We start from the raw sequence: 22,646 nt of genomic DNA, 5'->3' as shown, positions 1-22,646 counted from the left end.
CAAATACAGTGTATTGGACTGAAGAGAAGCTCCTGTTTTACTTAGTTTCCAATACTGAGTTGAACTAGATATGCCCCGTTTGTGTAGGAAGCACAGTTCTCTTGTTCTGAGCTAGCTCACTGTACTGGCCCTATAGGAAACACAGTAGAGTGCAAGAGTGCCTGTTTCTCAAAAGCAGAGTGTTTTTCTTGTAAGGCCGACTGGGGTTCAATACAACTTCCTAAACGGAGTTGATTCACATTGAGTTTCAAGTTCTAGCATTAAGTGTTAATTCAGGGTAAGAACACCACTATTGTGCTATTCTGGCCAAAAACAGTGCAAATAGCACTCGCGTCTGTTCCCAGCAAATACAGTGTATTGGACTGAAGAGAAGCTCCTGTTTTACTTAGTTTCCAATACTGAGTTGAACTAGATATGCCCCGTTTGTGTAGGAAGCACAGTTCTCTTGTTCTGAGCTAGCTCACTGTACTGGCCCTATAGGAAACACAGTAGAGTGCAAGAGTGCCTGTTTCTCAAAAGCAGAGTGTTTTTCTTGTAAGGCCGACTGGGGTTCAATACAACTTCCTAAACGGAGTTGATTCACATTCAGTTTCAAGTTCTAGCATTAAGTGTTAATTCAGGGTAAGAACACCACTATTGTGCTATTCTGGCCATAAACAGTGCAAATTAGCACTCGCGTCCGTTCCCAGCAAATACAGTGTATTGGACTGAAGAGAAGCTCCTGTTTTACTTAGTTTCCAATACTGAGTTGAACTAGATATGCCCCGTTTGTGTAGGAAGCACAGTTCTCTTGTTCTGAGCTAGAACACTGTACTGGCCCTATAGGAAACACAGTAGAGTGCAAGAGTGCCTGTTTCTCAAAAGCAGAGTGTTTTTCTTGTAAGGCCGACTGGGGTTCAATACAACTTCCTAAACGGAGTTGATTCACATTGAGTTTCAAGTTCTAGCATTAAGTGATTATTCAGGGTAAGAACACCACTATTGTGCTATTCTGGCCATAAACAGTGCAAATAGCACTCGCGTCTGTTCCCAGCAAATACAGTGTATTGGACTGAATAGAAGCTCCTGTTTTACTTAGTTTCCAATACTGAGTTGAACTAGATATGCCCCGTTTGTGTAGGAAGCACAGTTCTCTTGTTCTGAGCTAGCTCACTGTACTGGCCCTATAGGAAACACAGTAGAGTACAAGAGTGCCTGTTTCTCAAAAGCAGAGTGTTTTTCTTGTAAGGCCGACTGGCGTTCAATACAACTTCCTAAACGGAGTTGATTCACATTCAGTTTCAAGTTCTAGCATTAAGTGTTAATTCAGGGTAAGAACACCACTATTGTGCTATTCTGGCCATAAACAGTGCAAATAGCACTCGCGTCTGTTCCCAGCAAATACAGTGTATTGGACTGAAGAGAAGCTCCTGTTTTACTTAGTTTCCAATACTGAGTTGAACTAGATATGCCCCGTTTGTGTAGGAAGCACAGTTCTCTTGTTCTGAGCTGGCTCACTGTACTGGCCCTATAGGAAACACAGTAGAGTGCAAGAGTGCCTGTTTCTCAAAAGCAGAGTGTTTTTCTTGTAAGGCCGACTGGGGTTCAACACAACTTCCTAAACGGAGTTGATTCACATTGAGTTTCAAGTTCTAGCATTAAGTGTTAATTCAGGGTAAGAACACCACTATTGTGCTATTCTGGCCAAAAACAGTGCAAATAGCACTCGCGTCTGTTCCCAGCAAATACAGTGTATTGGACTGAAGAGAAGCTCCTGTTTTACTTAGTTTCCAATACTGAGTTGAACTAGATATTCTCCGTTTGTGTAGGAAGCACAGTTCTCTTGTTCTGAGCTAGCTCACTGTACTGGCCCTATAGGAAACACAGTAGAGTGCAAGAGTGCCTGTTTCTCAAAAGCAGAGTGTTTTTCTTGTAAGGCCGACTGGGGTTCAATACAACTTCCTAAACGGAGTTGATTCACATTCAGTTTCAAGTTCTAGCATTAAGTGTTAATTCAGGGTAAGAACACCACTCTTGTGCTATTCTGGCCATTGGAGTGCAAATAGCATTCGTGTCTGTTCCCAGCAAGTACAGTGTATTGGACTGAAGAGAAGCTCATGTATTACTTAGTTTCCAATACTGAGTTGAACTAGATATGCCCCGTTTGTGTAGGATTCACAGTTCTTTTGTTTTGAGCTAGCTCACGGTACTGGCACTATAGGAAACACAGTAGTGAGCAAGAATGCCCGTTTCTCAAAAGCAGAGTGTTTTTCTTACATCGCACACTAGGGTTCAATTAAACTTCCTAAACGTAGTTGAATCACGTTTAGTTTCAAGTTCTAGCAGCAAGTGTTCATTCAGGCTAAGAACAGCACTCTTGTGCTATTCTGGCCATACACCACAGTGCAAATAGCATTCTCGTCTGTTCCCAGCCAGTACAGTGTATTGGACTGAAGAGACGCTCATGTTTTACTTAGGTTCCTATACTGAGTTGAACTAGATATGCCCCGTTTGTGTAGGAAGCACAGTTCTTTTGTTCTGAGGTAGCTCACTGTACTAGATCTATAGGAAACACAGTAGAGTACAAAAATGCCCGTTTCTCAAAAGAAGAGTGTTTTTCTTGCATGGCAAACTTGGGTTCAATTAAACTTCCTAAACGGAGTTGAATCACATTCAGTTTCAAATTCTAGCAGGAAGTGTTATTTCAGGCTAAGAACACCATCTTGTGCAATTCTGTCCATTCACCAGAGTGCAAATAGCATTCGCGTCTGTTCCCAGCAAGTACAGTGTATTGGACTGAAGAGAAGCTCCTGTTTTACTTAGTTTCCAATACTGAGTTGAAATAGATATGCCTCATTTGTGTAGGACGCACAGTTCTTTTGTTCTGAGCTAGCTCACTTTACTCGCCCCATAGGAAACACAGTAGAGTGCAAGAATGCCCGTTTCTCAAAAGAAGAGTGTTTTTCTTGCATGGCACACTAGGGTTCAATTAAACTTCCTAAACGGAGTTGAATCTCGTTCATTTTCAAGTTCTAGCAGCAAGTGTTCATTCAGGCTAAGAACACCACTTTGTGCTATTCTGGACATACACAGTGCAAACAGCATTCACGTCCGTTCCCAGCAAGTACAGTGTATTGGACTGAAGAGAAGCTCCTGTTTTACTTAGGTTCCAATACTGAGTTAAACTATTTATGCCCCGTTTGTGTAGGAAGCACAGTTCTTTTGTTCTGAGCTAGCTCACTGTACTGGCCCTATAGGAAACACAGTAGAGTGCAAGAGTGCCTGTTTCTCAAAATCAGAGTGTTTTTCTTGTAAGGCCGACTGGGGTTCCATACAACTTCCTAAACGGATTTGATTCACATTCAGTTTCAAGTTCTAGCATTAAGTGTTAATTCAGGGTAAGAACACCACTATTGTGCTATTCTGGCCATAAACAGTGCAAATTAGCACTCGCGTCTGTTCCCAGCAAATACAGTGTATTGGACTGAAGAGAAGCTCCTGTTTTACTTAGTTTCCAATACTGAGTTGAACTAGATATGCCCCGTTTGTGTAGGAAGCACAGTTCTCTTGTTCTGAGCTAGCTCACTGTACTGGCCCTATAGGAAACACAGTAGAGTGCAAGAGTGCCTGTTTCTCAAAAGCAGAGTGTTTTTCTTGTAAGGCCGACTGGGGTTCAATACAACTTCCTAAACGGAGTTGATTCACATTGAGTTTCAAGTTCTAGCATTAAGTGTTAATTCAGGGTAAGAACACCACTATTGTGCTATTCTGGCCATAAACAGTGCAAATAGCACTCGCGTCTGTTCCCAGCAAATACAGTGTATTGGACTGAAGAGAAGCTCCTGTTTTACTTAGTTTCCAATACTGAGTTGAACTAGATATGCCCCGTTTGTGTAGGAAGCACAGTTCTCTTGTTCTGAGCTAGCTCACTGTACTGGCCCTATAGGAAACACAGTAGAGTGCAAGAGTGCCTGTTTCTCAAAAGCAGAGTGTTTTTCTTGTAAGGCCGACTGGGGTTCAATACAACTTCCTAAACGGAGTTGATTCACATTGAGTTTCAAGTTCTAGCATTAAGTGTTAATTCAGGGTAAGAACACCACTATTGTGCTATTCTGGCCAAAAACAGTGCAAATAGCACTCGCGTCTGTTCCCAGCAAATACAGTGTATTGGACTGAAGAGAAGCTCCTGTTTTACTTAGTTTCCAATACTGAGTTGAACTAGATATGCCCCGTTTGTGTAGGAAGCACAGTTCTCTTGTTCTGAGCTAGCTCACTGTACTGGCCCTATAGGAAACAAAGTAGAGTGCAAGAGTGCCTGTTTCTCAAAAGCAGAGTGTTTTTCTTGTAAGGCCGACTGGGGTTCAATACAACTTCCTAAACGGAGTTGATTCACATTCAGTTTCAAGTTCTAGCATTAAGTGTTAATTCAGGGTAAGAACACCACTATTGTGCTATTCTGGCCATAAACAGTGCAAATTAGCACTCGCGTCCGTTCCCAGCAAATACAGTGTATTGGACTGAAGAGAAGCTCCTGTTTTACTTAGTTTCCAATACTGAGTTGAACTAGATATGCCCCGTTTGTGTAGGAAGCACAGTTCTCTTGTTCTGAGCTAGCTCACTGTACTGGCCCTATAGGAAACACAGTAGAGTGCAAGAGTGCCTGTTTCTCAAAAGCAGAGTGTTTTTCTTGTAAGGCCGACTGGGGTTCAATACAACTTCCTAAACGGAGTTGATTCACATTGAGTTTCAAGTTCTAGCATTAAGTGATTATTCAGGGTAAGAACACCACTATTGTGCTATTCTGGCCATAAACAGTGCAAATAGCACTCGCGTCTGTTCCCAGCAAATACAGTGTATTGGACTGAATAGAAGCTCCTGTTTTACTTAGTTTCCAATACTGAGTTGAACTAGATATGCCCCGTTTGTGTAGGAAGCACAGTTCTCTTGTTCTGAGCTAGCTCACTGTACTGGCCCTATAGGAAACACAGTAGAGTACAAGAGTGCCTGTTTCTCAAAAGCAGAGTGTTTTTCTTGTAAGGCCGACTGGCGTTCAATACAACTTCCTAAACGGAGTTGATTCACATTGAGTTTCAAGTTCTAGCATTAAGTGTTAATTCAGGGTAAGAACACCACTATTGTGCTATTCTGGCCATAAACAGTGCAAATAGCACTCGCGTCTGTTCCCAGCAAATACAGTGTATTGGACTGAAGAGAAGCTCCTGTTTTACTTAGTTTCCAATACTGAGTTGAACTAGATATGCCCCGTTTGTGTAGGAAGCACAGTTCTCTTGTTCTGAGCTGGCTCACTGTACTGGCCCTATAGGAAACACAGTAGAGTGCAAGAGTGCCTGTTTCTCAAAAGGAGAGTGTTTTTCTTGTAAGGCCGACTGGGGTTCAACACAACTTCCTAAACGGAGTTGATTCACATTGAGTTTCAAGTTCTAGCATTAAGTGTTAATTCAGGGTAAGAACACCACTATTGTGCTATTCTGGCCAAAAACAGTGCAAATAGCACTCGCGTCTGTTCCCAGCAAATACAGTGTATTGGACTGAAGAGAAGCTCCTGTTTTACTTAGTTTCCAATACTGAGTTGAACTAGATATTCTCCGTTTGTGTAGGAAGCACAGTTCTCTTGTTCTGAGCTAGCTCACTGTACTGGCCCTATAGGAAACACAGTAGAGTGCAAGAGTGCCTGTTTCTCAAAAGCAGAGTGTTTTTCTTGTAAGGCCGACTGGGGTTCAATACAACTTCCTAAACGGAGTTGATTCACATTGAGTTTCAAGTTCTAGCATTAAGTGTTAATTCAGGGTAAGAACACCACTATTGTGCTATTCTGGCCATAAACAGTGCAATAGCACTCGCGTGTGTTCCCAGCAAATACAGTGTATTGGACTGAAGAGAGGCTCCTGTTTTACTTAGTTTCCAATACTGAGTTGAACTAGATATGCCCCGTTTGTGTAGGAAGCACAGTTCTCTTGTTCTGAGCTAGCTCACTGTACTGGCCCTATAGGAAACACAGTCGAGTGCAAGAGTGCCTGTTTCTCAAAAGCAGAGTGTTTTTCTTGTAAGGCCGACTGTTTTTTTGAGTGCAAGAATGCCCGTTTCTCAAAAGCAGAGTGTTTTTCTTGCATGGCACACTAGGGTTCAATTAAACTTCCTAAACGGAGGTGAATCACGTTCAGTTTCAAGTTCTAGCAGCAAGGGTTCATTGAGGCTAAGAACAGCACTCTTGTGCTATTCTGGCCATACACAGTGCAACCAGCATTCGAGTCTTTTCCCAGCAAGTACAGTGTATTGGACTGAAGAGAAGATCCTGTTTTACTTAGTTTCCAATACTGAGTTGAACTAGATATGCCCCGTTTGTGTAGGAAACACAGTTCTCTTGTTCTGAGCTAGCTCACTGTACTGGCCCTATAGGAAACACAGTAGAGTGCAAGAGTGCCTGTTTCTCAAAAGCAGAGTGTTTTTCTTGTAAGGCCGACTGGGGTTCAATACAACTTCCTAAACGGAGTTGATTCACATTCAGTTTCAAGTTCTAGCATTAAGTGTTAATTCAGGGTAAGAACACCACTATTGTGCTATTCTGGCCATAAACAGTGCAAATAGCACTCGCGTCTGTTCCCAGCAAATACAGTGTATTGGACTGAAGAGAAGCTCCTGTTTTACTTAGTTTCCAATACTGAGTTGAACTAGATATGCCCCGTTTGTGTAGGAAGCACAGTTCTCTTGTTCTGAGCTAGCTCACTGTACTGGCCCTATAGGAAACACAGTAGAGTGCAAGAGTGCCTGTTTCTCAAAAGCAGAGTGTTTTTCCTGTAAGGCCGACTGGGGTTCAATACAACTTCCTAAACGGAGTTGATTCACATTCAGTTTCAAGTTCTAGCATTAAGTGTTAATTCAGGGTAAGAACACCACTATTGTGCTATTCTGGCCATAAACAGTGCAAATTAGCCCTCGCGTCTGTTCCCAGCAAATAAAGTGTATTGGACTGAAGAGAAGCTCCTGTTTTACTTAGTTTCCAATACTGAGTTGAACTAGATATGCCCCGTTTGTGTAGGAAGCACAGTTCTCTTGTTCTGAGCTAGCTCACTGTACTGGCCCTATAGGAAACACAGTAGAGTGCAAGAGTGCCTGTTTCTCAAAAGCAGAGTGTTTTTCTTGTAAGGCCGACTGGGGTTCAATACAACTTCCTAAACGGAGTTGATTCACATTGAGTTTCAAGTTCTAGCATTAAGTGTTAATTCAGGGTAAGAACACCACTATTGTGCTATTCTGGCCATAAACAGTGCAATAGCACTCGCGTCTGTTCCCAGCAAATACAGTGTATTGGACTAAAGAGAGGCTCCTGTTTTACTTAGTTTCCAATACTGAGTTGAACTAGATATGCCCCGTTTGTGTAGGAAGCACAGTTCTCTTGTTCTGAGCTAGCTCACTGTACTGGCCCTATAGGAAACACAGTAGGGTGCAAGAGTGCCTGTTTCTCAAAAGCAGAGTGTTTTTCTTGTAAGGCCGACTGGGGTTCAATACAACTTCCTAAACGGAGTTGATTCACATTGAGTTTCAAGTTCTAGCATTAAGTGTTAATTCAGGGTAAGAACACCAATATTGTGCTATTCTGGCCATAAACAGTGCAAATAGCACTCGCGTCTGTTCCCAGCAAATACAGTGTATTGGACTGAAGAGAAGCTCCTGTTTTACTTAGTTTCCAATACTGAGTTGAACTTGATATGCCCCGTTTGTGTAGGAAGCACAGTTCTCTTGTTCTGAGCTAGCTCACTGTATTGGCCCTATAGGAAACACAGTAGAGTGCAAGAGTGCCTGTTTCTCAAAAGCAGAGTGTTTTTCTGGTAAGGCCGACTGGGGTTCAATACAAATTCCTAAACGGAGTTGATTCACATTCAGTTTCAAGTTCTAGCATTAAGTGTTAATTCAGGGTAAGATCACCACTATTGTGCTATTCTGGCCATAAACAGTGCAAATTAGCACTCGCGTCTGTTCCCAGCAAATACAGTGTATTGGACTGAAGAGAAGCTCCTGTTTTACTTAGTTTCCAATACTGAGTTGAACTAGATATGCTCCGTTTGTGTAGGAATCACAGTTCTCTTGTTCTGAGCTAGCTCACTGTACTGGCCCTATAGGAAACACAGTAGAGTGCAAGAGTGCCCGTTTCTCAAAAGCAGAGTGTTTTTCTTGTAAGGCCGACTGGGGTTCAATACAACTTCCTAAACGGAGTTGATTCACATTGAGTTTCAAGTTCTAGCATTAAGTGTTAATTCAGGGTAAGAACACCACTATTGTGCTATTCTGGCCATAAACAGTGCAATAGCACTCGTGTCTGTTCCCAGCAAATACAGTGTATTGGACTGAAGAGAGGCTCCTGTTTTACTTAGTTTCCAATACTGAGTTGAACTAGATATGCCCCGTTTGTGTAGGAAGCACAGTTCTCTTGTTCTGAGCTAGCTCACTGTACTGGCCCTATAGGAAACACAGTAGAGTGCAAGAGTGCCTGTTTCTCAAAAGCAGAGTGTTTTTCTTGTAAGGCCGACTGGGGTTCAATACAAATTCCTAAACGCAGTTGATTCACATTGAGTTTCAAGTTCTAGAATTAAGTGTTAATTCAGGGTAAGAACACCACTATTGTGCTATTCTGGCCATAAACAGTGCAAATAGCACTCGCATCTGTTCCCAGCAAATACAGTGTATTGGACTGAAGAGAAGCTCCTGTTTTACTTAGTTTCCAATACTGAGTTGAACTAGATATGCCCCGTTTGTGTAGGAAGCACAGTTCTCTTGTTCTGAGCTAGCTCACTGTACTGGCCCTATAGGAAACACAGTAGAGTGCAAGAGTGCCTGTTTCTCAAAAGCAGAGTGTTTTTCTTGTAAGGCCGACTGGGGTTCAATACAACTTCCTAAACGGAGTTGATTCACATTCAGTTTCAAGTTCTAGCATTAAGTGTTAATTCAGGGTAAGAACACCACTATTGTGCTATTCTGACCATAAACAGTGCAAATAGCACTCGCGTCTGTTCCCAGCAAATACAGTGTATTGGACTGAAGAGAAGCTCCTGTTTTACTTAGTTTCCAATACTGAGTTGAACTAGATATGCCCCGTTTGTGTAGGAAGCACAGTTCTCTTGTTCTGAGCTGGCTCACTGTACTGGCCCTATAGGAAACACAGTAGAGTGCAAGAGTGCCTGTTTCTCAAAAGCAGAGTGTTTTTCTTGTAAGGCCGACTGGGGTTCAATACAACTTCCTAAACGGAGTTGATTCACATTGAGTTTCAAGTTCTAGCATTAAGTGTTAATTCAGGGTAAGAACACCACTATTGTGCTATTCTGGCCAAAAACAGTGCAAATAGCACTCGCGTCTGTTCCCAGCAAATACAGTGTATTGGACTGAAGAGAAGCTCCTGTTTTACTTAGTTTCCAATACTGAGTTGAACTTGATATGCCCCGTTTGTGTAGGAAGCACAGTTCTCTTGTTCTGAGCTAGCTCACTGTACTGACCCTATAGGAAACACAGTAGAGTGCAAGAATGCCTGTTTCTCAAAAGCAGAGTGTTTTTCTTGTAAGGCCGACTGGGGTTCAGTACAACTTCCTAAACGGAGTTGATTCACATTCAGTTTCAAGTTCTAGCATTAAGTGTTAATTCAGGGTAAGAACACCACTATTGTGCTATTCTGGCCATAAACAGTGCAAATTAGCACTCGCGTCCGTTCCCAGCAAATACAGTGTATTGGACTGAAGAGAAGCTCCTGTTTTACTTAGTTTCCAATACTGAGTTGAACTAGATATGCCCCGTTTGTGTAGGAAGCACAGTTCTCTTGTTCTGAGCTAGCTCACTGTACTGGCCCTATAGGAAACACAGTAGAGTGCAAGAGTGCCTGTTTCTCAAAAGCAGAGTGTTTTTCTTGTAAGGCCGACTGGGGTTCAATACAACTTCCTAAACGGAGTTGATTCACATTGAGTTTCAAGTTCTAGCATTAAGTGTTAATTCAGGGTAAGAACACCACTATTGTGCTATTCTGGCCATAAACAGTGCAAATAGCACTCGCGTCTGTTCCCAGCAAATACAGTGTATTGGACTGAAGAGAAGCTCCTGTTTTACTTAGTTTCCAATACTGAGTTGAACTAGATATGCCCCGTTTGTGTAGGAAGCACAGTTCTCTTGTTCTGAGCTAGCTCACTGTACTGGCCCTATAGGAAACACAGTAGAGTGCAAGAGTGCCTGTTTCTCAAAAGCAGAGTGTTTTTCTTGTAAGGCCGACTGGGGTTCAATACAACTTCCTAAACGGAGTTGATTCACATTCAGTTTCAAGTTCTAGCATTAAGTGTTAATTCAGGGTAAGAACACCACTATTGTGCTATTCTGGCCATAAACAGTGCAAATAGCACTCGCGTCTGTTCCCAGCAAATACAGTGTATTGGACTGAAGAGAAGCTCCTGTGTTACTTAGTTTCCAATACTGAGTTGAACTAGATATGCCCCGTTTGTGTAGGAAGCACAGTTCTCTTGTTCTGAGCTGGCTCACTGTACTGGCCCTATAGGAAACACAGTAGAGTGCAAGAGTGCCTGTTTCTCAAAAGCAGAGTGTTTTTCTTGTAAGGACGACTGGGGTTCAATACAACTTCCTAAACGGAGTTGATTCACATTCAGTTTCAAGTTCTAGCATTAAGTGTTAATTCAGTGTAAGAACACCACTATTGTGCTATTCTGGCCATAAACAGTTCAAATAGCACTCGCGTATGTTCCCAGCAAATACAGTGTATTGGACTGAAGAGAAGCTCCTGTTTTACTTAGTTTCCAATACTGAGTTGAACTAGATATGCCCCGTTTGTGTAGGAAGCACAGTTCTCTTGTTCTGAGCTAGCTCACTGTACTGGCCCTATAGGAAACACAGTAGAGTGCAAGAGTGCCTGTTTCTCAAAAGCAGAGTGTTTTTCTTGTAAGGCCGACTGGGGTTCAATACAACTTCCTAAACGGAGTTGATTCACATTGAGTTTCAAGTTCTAGCATTAAGTGTTAATTCAGGGTAAGAACACCACTATTGTGCTATTCTGGCCATAAACAGTGCAAATAGCACTCGCGTCTGTTCCCAGCAAATACAGTGTATTGGACTGAAGAGAAGCTCCTGTTTTACTTAGTTTCCAATACTGAGTTGAACTAGATATGCCCCGTTTGTGTAGGAAGCACAGTTCTCTTGTTCTGAGCTAGCTCACTGTACTGGCCCTATAGGAAACACAGTAGAGTGCAAGAGTGCCTGTTTCTCAAAAGCAAAGTGTTTTTCTTGTAAGGCCGACTGGGGTTCAATACAACTTCCTAAACGGAGTTGATTCACATTGAGTTTCAAGTTCTAGAATTAAGTGTTAATTCAGGTTAAGAACACCACTATTGTGCTATTCTGGCCATAAACAGTGCAAATAGCACTCGCGTCTGTTCCCAGCAAATACAGTGTATTGGACTGAAGAGAAGCTCCTGTTTTACTTAGTTTCCAATACTGAGTTGAACTAGATATGCCCCGTTTGTGTAGGAAGCACAGTTCTCTTGTTCTGAGCTAGCTCACTGTACTGGCCCTATAGGAAACACAGTAGAGTGCAAGAGTGCCTGTTTCTCAAAAGCAGAGTGTTTTTCTTGGAAGGCCGACTGGGGTTCAATACAACTTCCTAAACGGAGTTGATTCACATTGAGTTTCAAGTTCTAGCATTAAGTGTTAATTCAGGGTAAGAACACCACTATTGTGCTATTCTGGCCATAAACAGTGCAAATAGCACTCGCGTCTGTTCCCAGCAAATACAGTGTATTGGACTGAAGAGAAGCTCCTGTTTTACTTAGTTTCCAATACTGAGTTGAACTAGATATGCCCCGTTTGTGTAGGAAGCACAGTTCTCTTGTTCTGAGCTAGCTCACTGTACTGGCCCTATAGGAAACACAGTAGAGTGCAAGAGTGCCTGTTTCTCAAAAGCAGAGTGTTTTTCTTGTAAGGCCGACTGGGGTTCAATACAACTTCCTAAACGGAGTTGATTCACATTGAGTTTCAAGTTCTAGCATTAAGTGTTAATTCAGGGTAAGAACAACACTATTGTGCTATTCTGGCCATAAACAGTGCAAATAGCACTCGCGTCTGTTCCCAGCAAATACAGTGTATTGGACTGAAGAGAAGCTCCTGTTTTACTTAGTTTCCAATACTGAGTTGAACTAGATATGCCCCGTTTGTGTAGGAAGCACAGTTCTCTTGTTCTGAGCTAGCTCACTGTACTGGCCCTATAGGAAACACAGTAGAGTGCAAGAGTGCCTGTTTCTCAAAAGCAGAGTGTTTTTCTTGTAAGGCCGACTGGGGTTCAATACAACTTCCTAAACGGAGTTGATTCACATTCAGTTTCAAGTTCTAGCATTAAGTGTTAATTCAGGGTAAGAACACCACTATTGTGCTATTCTGGCCATAAACAGTGCAAATAGCACTCGCGTCTGTTCCCAGCAAATACAGTGTATTGGACTGAAGAGAAGCTCCTGTGTTACTTAGTTTCCAATACTGAGTTGAAGTAGATATGCCCCGTTTGTGTAGGAAGCACAGTTCTCTTGTTCTGAGCTGGCTCACTGTACTGGCCCTATAGGAAACACAGTAGAGTGCAAGAGTGCCTGTTTCTCAAAAGCAGAGTGTTTTTCTTGTAAGGCCGACTGGGGTTCAATACAACTTCCTAAACGGAGTTGATTCACATTCAGTTTCAAGTTCTAGCATTAAGTGTTAATTCAGTGTAAGAACACCACTATTGTGCTATTCTGGCCATAAACAGTTCAAATAGCACTCGCGTATGTTCCCAGCAAATACAGTGTATTGGACTGAAGAGAAGCTCCTGTTTTACTTAGTTTCCAATACTGAGTTGAACTAGATATGCCCCGTTTGTGTAGGAAGCACAGTTCTCTTGTTCTGAGCTAGCTCACTGTACTGGCCCTATAGGAAACACAGTAGAGTGCAAGAGTGCCTGTTTCTCAAAAGCAGAGTGTTTTTCTTGTAAGGCCGACTGGGGTTCAATACAACTTCCTAAACGGAGTTGATTCACATTGAGTTTCAAGTTCTAGCATTAAGTGTTAATTCAGGGTAAGAACACCACTATTGTGCTATTCTGGCCATAAACAGTGCAAATAGCACTCGCGTCTGTTCCCAGCAAATACAGTGTATTGGACTGAAGAGAAGCTCCTGTTTTACTTAGTTTCCAATACTGAGTTGAACTAGATATGCCCCGTTTGTGTAGGAAGCACAGTTCTCTTGTTCTGAGCTAGCTCACTGTACTGGCCCTATAGGAAACACAGTAGAGTGCAAGAGTGCCTGTTTCTCAAAAGCAAAGTGTTTTTCTTGTAAGGCCGACTGGGGTTCAATACAACTTCCTAAACGGAGTTGATTCACATTGAGTTTCAAGTTCTAGAATTAAGTGTTAATTCAGGTTAAGAACACCACTATTGTGCTATTCTGGCCATAAACAGTGCAAATAGCACTCGCGTCTGTTCCCAGCAAATACAGTGTATTGGACTGAAGAGAAGCTCCTGTTTTACTTAGTTTCCAATACTGAGTTGAACTAGATATGCCCCGTTTGTGTAGGAAGCACAGTTCTCTTGTTCTGAGCTAGCTCACTGTACTGGCCCTATAGGAAACACAGTAGAGTGCAAGAGTGCCTGTTTCTCAAAAGCAGAGTGTTTTTCTTGGAAGGCCGACTGGGGTTCAATACAACTTCCTAAACGGAGTTGATTCACATTGAGTTTCAAGTTCTAGCATTAAGTGTTAATTCAGGGTAAGAACACCACTATTGTGCTATTCTGGCCATAAACAGTGCAAATTAGCACTCGCGTCCGTTCCCAGCAAATACAGTGTATTGGACTGAAGAGAAGCTCCTGTTTTACTTAGTTTCCAATACTGAGTTGAACTAGATATGCCCCGTTTGTGTAGGAAGCACAGTTCTCTTGTTCTGAGCTAGCTCACTGTACTGGCCCTATAGGAAACACAGTAGAGTGCAAGAGTGCCTGTTTCTCAAAAGCAGAGTGTTTTTCTTGTAAGGCCGACTGGGGTTCAATACAACTTCCTAAACGGAGTTGATTCACATTCAGTTTCAAGTTCTAGCATTAAGTGTTAATTCAGGGTAAGAACACCACTATTGTGCTATTCTGGCCATAAACAGTGCAAATAGCACTCGCGTCTGTTCCCAGCAAATACAGTGTATTGGACTGAAGAGAAGCTCCTGTTTTACTTAGTTTCCAATACTGAGTTGAACTAGATATGCCCCGTTTGTGTAGGAAGCACAGTTCTCTTGTTCTGAGCTGGCTCACTGTACTGGCCCTATAGGATACACAGTAGAGTGCAAGAGTACCTGTTTCTCATAAGCAGAGTGTTTTTCTTGTAAGGCCGACTGGGGTTCAATACAACTTCCTAAACGGAGTTGATTCACATTCATTTTCAAGTTCTAGCATTAAGTGTTAATTCAGGGTAAGAACACCACTATTGTGCTATTCTGGCCATAAACAGTTCAAATAGCACTCGCGTCTGTTCCCAGCAAATACAGTGTATTGGACTGAAGAGAAGCTCCTGTTTTACTTAGTTTCCAATACTGAGTTGAACTAGATATGCCCCGTTTGTGTAGGAAGCACAGTTCTCTTGTTCTGAGCTAGCTCACTGTACTGGCCCTATAGGAAACACAGTAGAGTGCAAGAGTGCCTGTTTCTCAAAAGCAGAGTGTTTTTCTTGTAAGGCCGACTGTTTTTTTGAGTGCAAGAATGCCCGTTTCTCAAAAGCAGAGTGTTTTTCTTGCATGGCACACTAGGGTTCAATTAAACTTCCTAAACGGAGGTGAATCATGTTCAGTTTCAAGTTCTAGCAGCAAGGGTTCATTGAGGCTAAGAACAGCACTCTTGTGCTATTCTGGCCATACACAGTGCAACCAGCATTCGAGTCTTTTCCCAGCAAGTACAGTGTATTGGACTGAAGAGAAGATCCTGTTTTACTTAGTTTCCAATACTGAGTTGAACTAGATATGCCCCGTTTGTGTAGGAAACACAGTTCTCTTGTTCTGAGCTAGCTCACTGTACTGGCCCTATAGGAAACACAGTAGAGTGCAAGAGTGCCTGTTTCTCAAAAGCAGAGTGTTTTTCTTGTAAGGCCGACTGGGGTTCAATACAACTTCCTAAACGGAGTTGATTCACATTCAGTTTCAAGTTCTAGCATTAAGTGTTAATTCAGGGTAAGAACACCACTATTGTGCTATTCTGGCCATAAACAGTGCAAATAGCACTAGCGTCTGTTCCCAGCAAATACAGTGTATTGGACTGAAGAGAAGCTCCTGTTTTACTTAGTTTCCAATACTGAGTTGAAATAGATATTCTCCGTTTGTGTAGGAAGCACAGTTCTCTTGTTCTGAGCTAGCTCACTGTACTGGCCCTATAGGAAACACAGTAGAGTGCAAGAGTGCCTGTTTCTCAAAAGCAGAGTGTTTTTCTTGTAAGGCCGACTGGGGTTCAATACAACTTCCTAAACGGAGTTGATTCACATTGAGTTTCAAGTTCTAGCATTAAGTGTTAATTCAGGGTAAGAACACCACTATTGTGCTATTCTGGCCATAAACAGTGCAATAGCACTCGCGTCTGTTCCCAGCAAATACAGTGTATTGGACTGAAGAGAGGCTCCTGTTTTACTTAGTTTCCAATACTGAGTTGAACTAGATATGCCCGTTTGTGTAGGAAGCACAGTTCTCTTGTTCTGAGCTAGCTCACTATACTGGCCCTATAGGAAACACAGTAGAGTGCAAGAGTGCCTGTTTCTCAAAAGCAGAGTGTTTTTCTTGTAAGGCCGACTGGGGTTCAATACAACTTCCTAAACGGAGTTGATTCACATTGAGTTTCAAGTTCTAGCATTAAGTGCTAATTCAGGGTAAGAACACCACTATTGTGCTATTCTGGCCATAAACAGTGCAAATAGCACTCGCGTCTGTTCCCAGCAAATACAGTGTATTGGACTGAAGAGAAGCTCCTGTTTTACTTAGTTTCCAATACTGAGTTGAACTTGATATGCCCCGTTTGTGTAGGAAGCACAGTTCTCTTGTTCTGAGCTAGCTCACTGTATTGGCCCTATAGGAAACACAGTAGAGTGCAAGAGTGCCTGTTTCTCAAAAGCAGAGTGTTTTTCTTGTAAGGCCGACTGGGGTTCAATACAAATTCCTAAACGGAGTTGATTCACATTCAGTTTCAAGTTCTAGCATTAAGTGTTAATTCAGGGTAAGATCACCACTATTGTGCTATTCTGGCCATAAACAGTGCAAATTAGCACTCGCGTCTGTTCCCAGCAAATACAGTGTATTGGACTGAAGAGAAGCTCCTGTTTTACTTAGTTTCCAATACTGAGTTGAACTAGATATGCTCCGTTTGTGTAGGAATCACAGTTCTCTTGTTCTGAGCTAGCTCACTGTACTGGCCCTATAGGAAACACAGTAGAGTGCAAGAGTGCCCGTTTCTCAAAAGCAGAGTGTTTTTCTTGTAAGGCCGACTGGGGTTCAATACAACTTCCTAAACGGAGTTGATTCACATTGAGTTTCAAGTTCTAGCATTAAGTGTTAATTCAGGGTAAGAACACCACTATTGTGCTATTCTGGCCATAAACAGTGCAATAGCACTCGTGTCTGTTCCCAGCAAATACAGTGTATTGGACTGAAGAGAGGCTCCTGTTTTACTTAGTTTCAAATACTGAGTTGAACTAGATATGCCCCGTTTGTGTAGGAAGCACAGTTCTCTTGTTCTGAGCTAGCTCACTGTACTGGCCCTATAGGAAACACAGTAGAGTGCAAGAGTGCCTGTTTCTCAAAAGCAGAGTGTTTTTCTTGTAAGGCCGACTGGGGTTCAATACAACTTCCTAAACGCAGTTGATTCACATGGAGTTTCAAGTTCTAGAATTAAGTGTTAATTCAGGGTAAGAACACCACTATTGTGCTATTCTGGCCATAAACAGTGCAAATAGCACTCGCATCTGTTCCCAGCAAATACAGTGTATTGGACTGAAGAGAAGCTCCTGTTTTACTTAGTTTCCAATACTGAGTTGAACTAGATATGCCCCGTTTGTGTAGGAAGCACAGTTCTCTTGTTCTGAGCTAGCTCACTGTACTGGCCCTATAGGAAACACAGTAGAGTGCAAGAGTGCCTGTTTCTCAAAAGCAGAGTGTTTTTCTTGTAAGGCCGACTGGGGTTCAATACAACTTCCTAAACGGAGTTGATTCACATTCAGTTTCAAGTTCTAGCATTAAGTGTTAATTCAGGGTAAGAACACCACTATTGTGCTATTCTGACCATAAACAGTGCAAATAGCACTCGCGTCTGTTCCCAGCAAATACAGTGTATTGGACTGAAGAGAAGCTCCTGTTTTACTTAGTTTCCAATACTGAGTTGAACTAGATATGCCCCGTTTGTGTAGGAAGCACAGTTCTCTTGTTCTGAGCTGGCTCACTGTACTGGCCCTATAGGAAACACAGTAGAGTGCAAGAGTGCCTGTTTCTCAAAAGCAGAGTGTTTTTCTTGTAAGGCCGACTGGGGTTCAATACAACTTCCTAAACGGAGTTGATTCACATTGAGTTTCAAGTTCTAGCATTAAGTGTTAATTCAGGGTAAGAACACCACTATTGTGCTATTCTGGCCAAAAACAGTGCAAATAGCACTCGCATCTGTTCCCAGCAAATACAGTGTATTGGACTGAAGAGAAGCTCCTGTTTTACTTAGTTTCCAATACTGAGTTGAACTAGATATGCCCCGTTTGTGTAGGAAGCACAGTTCTCTTGTTCTGAGCTAGCTCACTGTACTGACCCTATAGGAAACACAGTAGAGTGCAAGAATGCCTGTTTCTCAAAAGCAGAGTGTTTTTCTTGTAAGGCCGACTGGGGTTCAGTACAACTTCCTAAACGGAGTTGATTCACATTCAGTTTCAAGTTCTAGCATTAAGTGTTAATTCAGGGTAAGAACACCACTATTGTGCTATTCTGGCCATAAACAGTGCAAATTAGCACTCGCGTCCGTTCCCAGCAAATACAGTGTATTGGACTGAAGAGAAGCTCCTGTTTTACTTAGTTTCCAATACTGAGTTGAACTAGATATGCCCCGTTTGTGTAGGAAGCACAGTTCTCTTGTTCTGAGCTAGCTCACTGTACTGACCCTATAGGAAACACAGTAGAGTGCAAGAATGCCTGTTTCTCAAAAGCAGAGTGTTTTTCTTGTAAGGCCGACTGGGGTTCAGTACAACTTCCTAAACGGAGTTGATTCACATTCAGTTTCAAGTTCTAGCATTAAGTGTTAATTCAGGGTAAGAACACCACTATTGTGCTATTCTGGCCATAAACAGTGCAAATTAGCACTCGCGTCCGTTCCCAGCAAATACAGTGTATTGGACTGAAGAGAAGCTCCTGTTTTACTTAGTTTCCAATACTGAGTTGAACTAGATATGCCCCGTTTGTGTAGGAAGCACAGTTCTCTTGTTCTGAGCTAGCTCACTGTACTGGCCCTATAGGAAACACAGTAGAGTGCAAGAGTGCCTGTTTCTCAAAAGCAGAGTGTTTTTCTTGTAAGGCCGACTGGGGTTCAATACAACTTCCTAAACGGAGTTGATTCACATTGAGTTTCAAGTTCTAGCATTAAGTGTTAATTCAGGGTAAGAACAACACTATTGTGCTATTCTGGCCATAAACAGTGCAAATAGCACTCGCGTCTGTTCCCAGCAAATACAGTGTATTGGACTGAAGAGAAGCTCCTGTTTTACTTAGTTTCCAATACTGAGTTGAACTAGATATGCCCCGTTTGTGTAGGAAGCACAGTTCTCTTGTTCTGAGCTAGCTCACTGTACTGGCCCTATAGGAAACACAGTAGAGTGCAAGAGTGCCTGTTTCTCAAAAGCAGAGTGTTTTTCTTGTAAGGCCGACTGGGGTTCAATACAACTTCCTAAACGGAGTTGATTCACATTCAGTTTCAAGTTCTAGCATTAAGTGTTAATTCAGGGTAAGAACACCACTATTGTGCTATTCTGGCCATAAACAGTGCAAATAGCACTCGCGTCTGTTCCCAGCAAATACAGTGTATTGGACTGAAGAGAAGCTCCTGTGTTACTTAGTTTCCAATACTGAGTTGAACTAGATATGCCCCGTTTGTGTAGGAAGCACAGTTCTCTTGTTCTGAGCTGGCTCACTGTACTGGCCCTATAGGAAACACAGTAGAGTGCAAGAGTGCCTGTTTCTCAAAAGCAGAGTGTTTTTCTTGTAAGGCCGACTGGGGTTCAATACAACTTCCTAAACGGAGTTGATTCACATTCAGTTTCAAGTTCTAGCATTAAGTGTTAATTCAGTGTAAGAACACCACTATTGTGCTATTCTGGCCATAAACAGTTCAAATAGCACTCGCGTATGTTCCCAGCAAATACAGTGTATTGGACTGAAGAGAAGCTCCTGTTTTACTTAGTTTCCAATACTGAGTTGAACTAGATATGCCCCGTTTGTGTAGGAAGCACAGTTCTCTTGTTCTGAGCTAGCTCACTGTACTGGCCCTATAGGAAACACAGTAGAGTGCAAGAGTGCCTGTTTCTCAAAAGCAGAGTGTTTTTCTTGTAAGGCCGACTGGGGTTCAATACAACTTCCTAAACGGAGTTGATTCACATTCAGTTTCAAGTTCTAGCATTAAGTGTTAATTCAGGGTAAGAACACCACTATTGTGCTATTCTGGCCATAAACAGTGCAAATAGCACTCGCGTCTGTTCCCAGCAAATACAGTGTATTGGACTGAAGAGAAGCTCCTGTTTTACTTAGTTTCCAATACTGAGTTGAACTAGATATGCCCCGTTTGTGTAGGAAGCACAGTTCTCTTGTTCTGAGCTAGCTCACTGTACTGGCCCTATAGGAAACACAGTAGAGTGCAAGAGTGCCTGTTTCTCAAAAGCAAAGTGTTTTTCTTGTAAGGCCGACTGGGGTTCAATACAACTTCCTAAACGGAGTTGATTCACATTGAGTTTCAAGTTCTAGAATTAAGTGTTAATTCAGGTTAAGAACACCACTATTGTGCTATTCTGGCCATAAACAGTGCAAATAGCACTCGCGTCTGTTCCCAGCAAATACAGTGTATTGGACTGAAGAGAAGCTCCTGTTTTACTTAGTTTCCAATACTGAGTTGAACTAGATATGCCCCGTTTGTGTAGGAAGCACAGTTCTCTTGTTCTGAGCTAGCTCACTGTACTGACCCTATAGGAAACACAGTAGAGTGCAAGAATGCCTGTTTCTCAAAAGCAGAGTGTTTTTCTTGTAAGGCCGACTGGGGTTCAGTACAACTTCCTAAACGGAGTTGATTCACATTCAGTTTCAAGTTCTAGCATTAAGTGTTAATTCAGGGTAAGAACACCACTATTGTGCTATTCTGGCCATAAACAGTGCAAATTAGCACTCGCGTCCGTTCCCAGCAAATACAGTGTATTGGACTGAAGAGAAGCTCCTGTTTTACTTAGTTTCCAATACTGAGTTGAACTAGATATGCCCCGTTTGTGTAGGAAGCACAGTTCTCTTGTTCTGAGCTAGCTCACTGTACTGGCCCTATAGGAAACACAGTAGAGTGCAAGAGTGCCTGTTTCTCAAAAGCAGAGTGTTTTTCTTGTAAGGCCGACTGGGGTTCAATACAACTTCCTAAACGGAGTTGATTCACATTGAGTTTCAAGTTCTAGCATTAAGTGTTAATTCAGGGTAAGAACAACACTATTGTGCTATTCTGGCCATAAACAGTGCAAATAGCACTCGCGTCTGTTCCCAGCAAATACAGTGTATTGGACTGAAGAGAAGCTCCTGTTTTACTTAGTTTCCAATACTGAGTTGAACTAGATATGCCCCGTTTGTGTAGGAAGCACAGTTCTCTTGTTCTGAGCTAGCTCACTGTACTGGCCCTATAGGAAACACAGTAGAGTGCAAGAGTGCCTGTTTCTCAAAAGCAGAGTGTTTTTCTTGTAAGGCCGACTGGGGTTCAATACAACTTCCTAAACGGAGTTGATTCACATTCAGTTTCAAGTTCTAGCATTAAGTGTTAATTCAGGGTAAGAACACCACTATTGTGCTATTCTGGCCATAAACAGTGCAAATAGCACTCGCGTCTGTTCCCAGCAAATACAGTGTATTGGACTGAAGAGAAGCTCCTGTGTTACTTAGTTTCCAATACTGAGTTGAACTAGATATGCCCCGTTTGTGTAGGAAGCACAGTTCTCTTGTTCTGAGCTGGCTCACTGTACTGGCCCTATAGGAAACACAGTAGAGTGCAAGAGTGCCTGTTTCTCAAAAGCAGAGTGTTTTTCTTGTAAGGCCGACTGGGGTTCAATACAACTTCCTAAACGGAGTTGATTCACATTCAGTTTCAAGTTCTAGCATTAAGTGTTAATTCAGTGTAAGAACACCACTATTGTGCTATTCTGGCCATAAACAGTTCAAATAGCACTCGCGTATGTTCCCAGCAAATACAGTGTATTGGACTGAAGAGAAGCTCCTGTTTTACTTAGTTTCCAATACTGAGTTGAACTAGATATGCCCCGTTTGTGTAGGAAGCACAGTTCTCTTGTTCTGAGCTAGCTCACTGTACTGGCCCTATAGGAAACACAGTAGAGTGCAAGAGTGCCTGTTTCTCAAAAGCAGAGTGTTTTTCTTGTAAGGCCGACTGGGGTTCAATACAACTTCCTAAACGGAGTTGATTCACATTGAGTTTCAAGTTCTAGCATTAAGTGTTAATTCAGGGTAAGAACACCACTATTGTGCTATTCTGGCCATAAACAGTGCAAATAGCACTCGCGTCTGTTCCCAGCAAATACAGTGTATTGGACTGAAGAGAAGCTCCTGTTTTACTTAGTTTCCAATACTGAGTTGAACTAGATATGCCCCGTTTGTGTAGGAAGCACAGTTCTCTTGTTCTGAGCTAGCTCACTGTACTGGCCCTATAGGAAACACAGTAGAGTGCAAGAGTGCCTGTTTCTCAAAAGCAAAGTGTTTTTCTTGTAAGGCCGACTGGGGTTCAATACAACTTCCTAAACGGAGTTGATTCACATTGAGTTTCAAGTTCTAGAATTAAGTGTTAATTCAGGTTAAGAACACCACTATTGTGCTATTCTGGCCATAAACAGTGCAAATAGCACTCGCGTCTGTTCCCAGCAAATACAGTGTATTGGACTGAAGAGAAGCTCCTGTTTTACTTAGTTTCCAATACTGAGTTGAACTAGATATGCCCCGTTTGTGTAGGAAGCACAGTTCTCTTGTTCTGAGCTAGCTCACTGTACTGGCCCTATAGGAAACACAGTAGAGTGCAAGAGTGCCTGTTTCTCAAAAGCAGAGTGTTTTTCTTGGAAGGCCGACTGGGGTTCAATACAACTTCCTAAACGGAGTTGATTCACATTGAGTTTCAAGTTCTAGCATTAAGTGTTAATTCAGGGTAAGAACACCACTATTGTGCTATTCTGGCCATAAACAGTGCAAATAGCACTCGCGTCTGTTCCCAGCAAATACAGTGTATTGGACTGAAGAGAAGCTCCTGTTTTACTTAGTTTCCAATACTGAGTTGAACTAGATATGCCCCGTTTGTGTAGGAAGCACAGTTCTCTTGTTCTGAGCTAGCTCACTGTACTGGCCCTATAGGAAACACAGTAGAGTG

The sequence above is a fragment of the Peromyscus maniculatus genome, chromosome 23, assembly GCF_049852395.1.
Source record: "Peromyscus maniculatus bairdii isolate BWxNUB_F1_BW_parent chromosome 23, HU_Pman_BW_mat_3.1, whole genome shotgun sequence".
NCBI classification, from domain to species: Eukaryota; Metazoa; Chordata; class Mammalia; order Rodentia; family Cricetidae; genus Peromyscus; species Peromyscus maniculatus.
Note: the sequence above shows the minus strand (reverse complement) of the source record.